Genomic DNA, 6,029 nt, shown 5'->3' with positions numbered 1-6,029 from the left:
CGGGTGGAAGCCGTAGTCCCCGGCTCCTTTGGGCGGTCAGGGAGGGCGCGCGCGGCCAGGCACGAGCGCGAGCGGGCGCGGCCACGGGCGCGAGCGGCCAGGCACGAGCGCGAACGGGCGCGGCCACAGGCGCGAGCGGGCGTGGGCGCGAGCAGTGGTGGCCATAGCGGGCGGGGGCAGTAGCGGCCAGCGAAGGCGGCGAGGACGCGCTGCTGGAAGGACGGGGCGGCTTGGGGGTGGACACGGCTGGGAAGATTTTCATCCCCGGGCCAAAATCTTCGCCGGCAGCCCCCCAGGCGGCGAAAAAAATGCCTCCTGGGGGGCCAAACAGCTGGAGATGCCCTTAGGTGGAGAAGTTTGCGGAACTGAAAACCTTGGGTTATGGCAGACAAGAGTGAAAGATTTGTTGACACAACAGGGATGCTTGAAGGCGTTGTGGGAAGTCATGTCAGCTGAGATAGAATTATCATGTGATGGATGGAAATTCGTGAAAGACGATTTGAGAGCCTTGAGCGTGTCATTGCAGTCGGACAAGTTCGGCTGGGTTGGACTAGAGAGTCTGACGGATCGACGCAAGTCGGTTGGTACAGAAGACGGTGGTGGAATCAGCGACGACGACATAGGAGTGTAATGCTGATGGTGACCGACTTCTGGGCGTGGAAACACGTGGCGCAGGCCCCGAGGGCTTGTGTGGCTTCAACAAGACTATGGCGCGGGGTTGATTCAAGACGGTGCACATGAGAGCTTGAAGTCGACGGGGCGCGAGAGTGGACTGATCATCTACCATGGAGTCATGTTGAAGGTGGAGCTGGATTGAGGGGCTACGGTGTAAGGATCCAGGGAATCGAAGCCTATTCAGCAAACGGGAAAAAAGCGAGTGACATGTATTTCAGACTGGAGCCCAGTGGCCTGATGGAAGCGTGAAACTCGTCATCGATCGGTGATGATCGGTGGTACTCTGCATTGGGGATTGAGTGGTGTGGTTTTGCGACCCTTGAGACTCGGCCGGGACAGCGTAGGCTCGACGCGGTAATAGCGGCGAGGCGTGTGGTATGCACCACTACAACAAAACCTGCCAGTAGAGATGTCAAATTACATAGCTAGTGACGTGGTATTTCATCTCTAGCCAATTGTAGAGTCGTTTTAGTAAAGCGTCCTTCGAACGTCTCCACACGGACCGTCTCAAACATTTAGACAAGCTTGATAGGCGTGTCTACATGACATGAAACGCTATATAAGGACGCTCAAGAGCGTGTCTACGTGACATGAGACGTTATATAAGACGCTCAAAAGCGTGTCTACATGACTTGAGACGCTATATAGGCATGCTCAAAAATGTGTCTAAACAAATATATACGTTCTACTAGACATGCCCGTATGATGTCGTACATTTGTTGTATTTCATTATTTTGAATTGGATTGTTTTATCATGCCCTGCCGCACATGCAGATCATCAAATAATGTAGTTGTGTAGGCATTATTCAACATCATTGTTGCATTGCAATCATCTTATTCTCATAATTAACTGAAAAAGTTTCTCATAATCACAACCGCAAAACAAGTAGCAATGTGCAAGCCATTACAACTATTTTTATTACAAAGGGTATTGATAGTTTACAAGTGAACTGTACGTTCATACAATAATGTGTATGTCACTAGAAAATAAACTTCTAATTCTAATTCTAACTATCTGAAAGTTGAAACCAATTTGAGAAAAAAATGGAAATTCTCAGTGGAAATCTATCTAAAAATTCTATAGCTAGTTTGGTACATCAACTTGACGGCTTTCGCAGCTTTTATGGATATGGCTTCTGGATAAATGTGAAGATTTCGCTTGCACATTTTTCAAGATTATTTCCAATATAAAACCTGTTATAATCTGTCCATATAATTAGTTTTGTCCTCTAAATCCTGCAACAAGAGCACATTAGCATCAGAAAAGGTGAAGGGAAATATAGAGAAGCAGAGCTAGATAACTTTAAATAAGAAATATACATTGATTTCACAAAGAATAGTTATCATTTGTGTGTTTCTTCTCTATAGAACTAAGACTTCTTAGGATTGACTGGTTATGCTTGTCGACACTAGTAATCTTCCATCCAATAGAAACTCTACACTAGTGGAGATGACACAACAAAGAAGTTTGAGCCAGCTGATCTAGAGATAATGCAGCTTATCTGTCAAACAGATGACGACTACATTATTCTGAACCATCTTTGTCAGCAGAAAAGGTTGGAACATGGATAAATCACACACCTTGTAATGGCCCCACATTGATTGCTCCTTATAAAGATGTATTCTTTTCACTTGCAAAAGATCATCTGCTGAAAATTTCCATAATGTTATATCCTTAAATATCTGCAAACAGTAAGAAAACATTGTCTCTTACGATAGTGTCAATGCAATAAAAAACTTACTAGCTGTTTTCTGACAGAAAAAAATCACAGAGATGTTTGGTTATAGCTCATGTCGATTTGACAATATTATAATCTGTATAAAAATGACCAGTTAATGTGCGGACAGAAAAAAAAATACTGTATGTGGTTTGGTTAAAGCCCACATCAGTTTGATATTATTACAATCTGTATAAAATGACTAGCTAAACTGCTGTCAGAAAGAAATTACAATGTTGTTTGGTTATAGTCACATAAATTTGACAGCATTATAATCTGTTGTCATGTATAAAGGTAATACAGAGAAACTTTGATCACCTTAACATACTACAAAATCTATAGTCTTTATATACACTCTCGGAGATATCAGAAGTATATTATACTCTTACGTGACATGGCAACAAAATAAACGTGTCCCCATTGGATAGTAGCACAACACAAGTGGACAATGGTATGAAAGGTGAGGTAATACTATGTAGAAGTATTAATATTATCATACTAGATCCTCCGTGATATGTACAAAAACATGAATCCCATCATTCATTCTATACATAACAAGGTGAACTCAATCAACACCCGAAATTAGAGCTCTGATCAATCACTCATAGGAGTTGTACTTATTAAAGAAGGAAAAAAAATGTTTGGGGCCAAACACAAATTGACAATAAAAAATCAATTGGAAGGAGGATCATGGGGTACCATTGTACCAGGTGCCTTCCACTGGAGAGGATGGACACACGGCTGCACCTACGCTACCTCCTTGAACATCTAGCCTGCCAGCGAAGGAAGGAATCAATCTATGGCTGCAAGCAGTGGCGAATCTAGCACGGAAATGAAGGGTAGGCTCAAAGCAAGTTCCTAGGTCTAACTAGCAATGTATTGCAATTATTGGATGTATAAAACACGTCGGTATAATTGGCAAGTAGTATATTTAGTTGAAATAGGATCTTTGGAGGGTAGGCTTCAGCCTATTGAAGCCCCCCTAGTAGAATCGCCACTGGCTGCAAGGTAGTGATATCAGCTGCATCTTCCGATGGGGGCAGGGGGGGAATTTGGTTGGTAGCGAGTGGCATCACCCAGATGTTCGGGAAGTATCGATGTCGGAAGTTATCCCCGTCAGGAGCCATGGATGCGCCGTATCTGGGGAGAGAGATACAACTTTTTTTTGTTTCTAGGTATAGGGCAGCTGTGTGTAACAGAGCGTCGATCTGGTCAATTTGTTGATTCAACAGTGAGTCGCATCCTCCATTGTCAGATACTAACATGCATTTCCCTATGCCCTAGCTGACTTGTGTAAAATCAGAATGTTTCAAGGCTATATCAGATAGGTTGGCGAACCACAATTTGCCTGACCAGGTGTACTGGATCAAACTGAGCAGAAAACTATATCTAGTTTGGATCTTTTTCAAAATGTACATAACTTCGCTTGTTCTGATCTTACTCATGCCTAATTAAGATGCATGAACACTTCCCAAAATGGTACAAGTAAGAGAAATACTGAGCATCTACCGAGCTAAAGTAAGTAAAAATCCATGAAAATAATCGCACTAGCCATTAGTGCTGGACCAAAAAATATGCCTTGTCAGTCTCACGAAGTCATGTGAAGCCAGAACCAATAAAGTAAAAACCCACATAGATATGTCATTTTGCTTCGTAAGTACTAGGCAAAAGTGATGCTAGTTTCTGGAAGCTAAAACTATACATCATCAAACAATGAACGTACGAACCATGTTGGAATTGCAAATTAAACTGGAACTCTCCCACAGAGAGTAAATGTAGTCTACCTAATGGCCAGTCATTCCAACCTGCACCTGATTAATGTATTCGCTCCTTCTCCCCCTAAAAAGGAACAAACGAAATTAGTAAGTTGCAGAGTGAGATGCAAAATACAAAAATTTGTCAAGCTGCAGGCCACACCACCATCGAGATTTGCTTCATGAGATCTGATGCATCAGGATAAGTTCTTTGATTGATAGTGGTCGGTCCAAATTTTGAAATTCAGTTGAGAACCAACCAATCGAGATAGAGGCGTGGGATGTGTCAACTAAGAAGCTGCGTTGATTGATTTAATTCAAAAACTGTAGAAGAGATGGGATTCGAGGGAGCACCTTCTTGACATGGCGGATCCCATCTTGCGGGACGGTGTGGTGATGAGAGTTGGGAGGGGCGATGTGTGTCAACGGGACACGGGGAGTACGCCGACGGCAGGCGGGGCTCCGACCGGCGAGGATGCCGACATAGGAGAATGGGAAGTCGCCGGCCGAGGGTGGAGTTGGCGCCGGAGGGCAGAGCCGGGCCGAGAACTGCCGCGGGGGATAGGCTTTGGTGGCGGCGCAGATTGGGATTTCTGTGGGAGGTGGAAACTGGAAAGACGGGGGTGTGGGAGGATTACACGGAGTATCTTACTAGAAAAATAAAATTCGAAAAGCCGCGGGAAGTCTTTAAGCGGTAAAATAATGAATTTGCGAGCGCCAAATATCTCACGGGCTTAACAAATCGTCTCACAAATCGCCTCTAAGTTAATTAAGAATATAAATTTATTATATAAATTCATCATTTTAAAATAATATTGGGATGCTTATGTAAACGTCTCAGGAAGCGTCTTTAGTATGTTAGTGTCCTGGCCATAGAGACGAATATAAATAGCGTCCCAAAAAAAGCGACCTTACGCGGTTGTTTTGTTGTAGTGCACGGGACATGAAGACGGGCCAGGGCTCTGGTGGTCATACATGTGGTAGGACAACTGCGAATTTGACTCGGGATGACTACAAGCAACGGTGAAATTCTTTCAAGTTTCAGATAGGCGGTCAAGAAAGGAGCGGTGATGTTGAGCTCAGGTAACTCTTATGTGTGACATCCAATATGTGAGTTGTTCACTTTCACGCAGGTCATTGATCAGTGTGTGATGGCATTGGACTGATACTCTGAAAGTTGGGAGCACAAACTAGAGTAACAAGGAACTTAATTTTGCTCGAGTGTTGACTCTGATAAAGAAAAGAAGGGACTACAAGTTGCAGGTGGAGTCATATGGAGTCTTTGGAGTAGCAGCGTTGTTCATGGGATAAACTCAAGTCCAATGTACATGGAAGTTTGACGCATGGACGAACTCAAGGTGGTGGAAAATATTCGCCAAGGTGGAGTTTGTTAGAGTTGTGTCAAATATAATGTACAAGGTAGGTTACAGTTGGACTTGTAGTTGTATTGTGTTTACATAGGATATGTAGTCGTGTCCAAGTAGGACACTTGTATCCTAGGCCTCTCATATATAGCGGGGGTAGACACACGATGTAACCTATGCCAACATAATAGCACCGGAATGCAGGGGAAGCCGGCGGCATGTGCCGGTGTCCAGGGCGACCGGGTGCGGTATTGTAGCAGTGCCATGGGAAGGAGCGTCCATAGTCAAGCCCCGGGGATGTAGCCATATTGGTGAACCTCGTTAACAAATCTCGGTGTCGTGTTTGTGTGATTGCTTGGTCCTCGAATGATCGACGGTATGCCTCGGATTTATTCTAACAATACCTGACACTATTTTCAGGTCATACATGTTGAGTATATATTTTGTATTGCACGTGTATTGGAGTTGTGGCCCACCTCCTAGTTTTGTATAGTTGAGGTAGAAGCCTTTCCTTGTAT

General features: G+C 44.0%; 1 long non-coding RNA gene across 1 annotated transcript; it reads right to left on the bottom strand.

Annotated features, from left to right (window-relative positions):
* Positions 1-1,556: 1,556 nt before the first annotated feature.
* On the bottom strand, positions 1,557-4,763 carry LOC123090553 (uncharacterized). Its single transcript, XR_006442462.1, has 4 exons — positions 4,502-4,763; positions 4,178-4,232; positions 2,257-2,358; positions 1,557-1,911 (listed from the first exon to the last, which is right to left on the bottom strand). It is a non-coding gene; the product is annotated as an uncharacterized lncRNA (long non-coding RNA).
* Between the last annotated feature and the right edge of the window lie 1,266 nt (positions 4,764-6,029).

The sequence above is a fragment of the Triticum aestivum genome, chromosome 4B (assembly GCF_018294505.1).
Source record: "Triticum aestivum cultivar Chinese Spring chromosome 4B, IWGSC CS RefSeq v2.1, whole genome shotgun sequence".
Classification (NCBI taxonomy): Eukaryota; Viridiplantae; Streptophyta; class Magnoliopsida; order Poales; family Poaceae; genus Triticum; species Triticum aestivum.
This window is presented reverse-complemented; position numbering and strand designations above follow the sequence as displayed.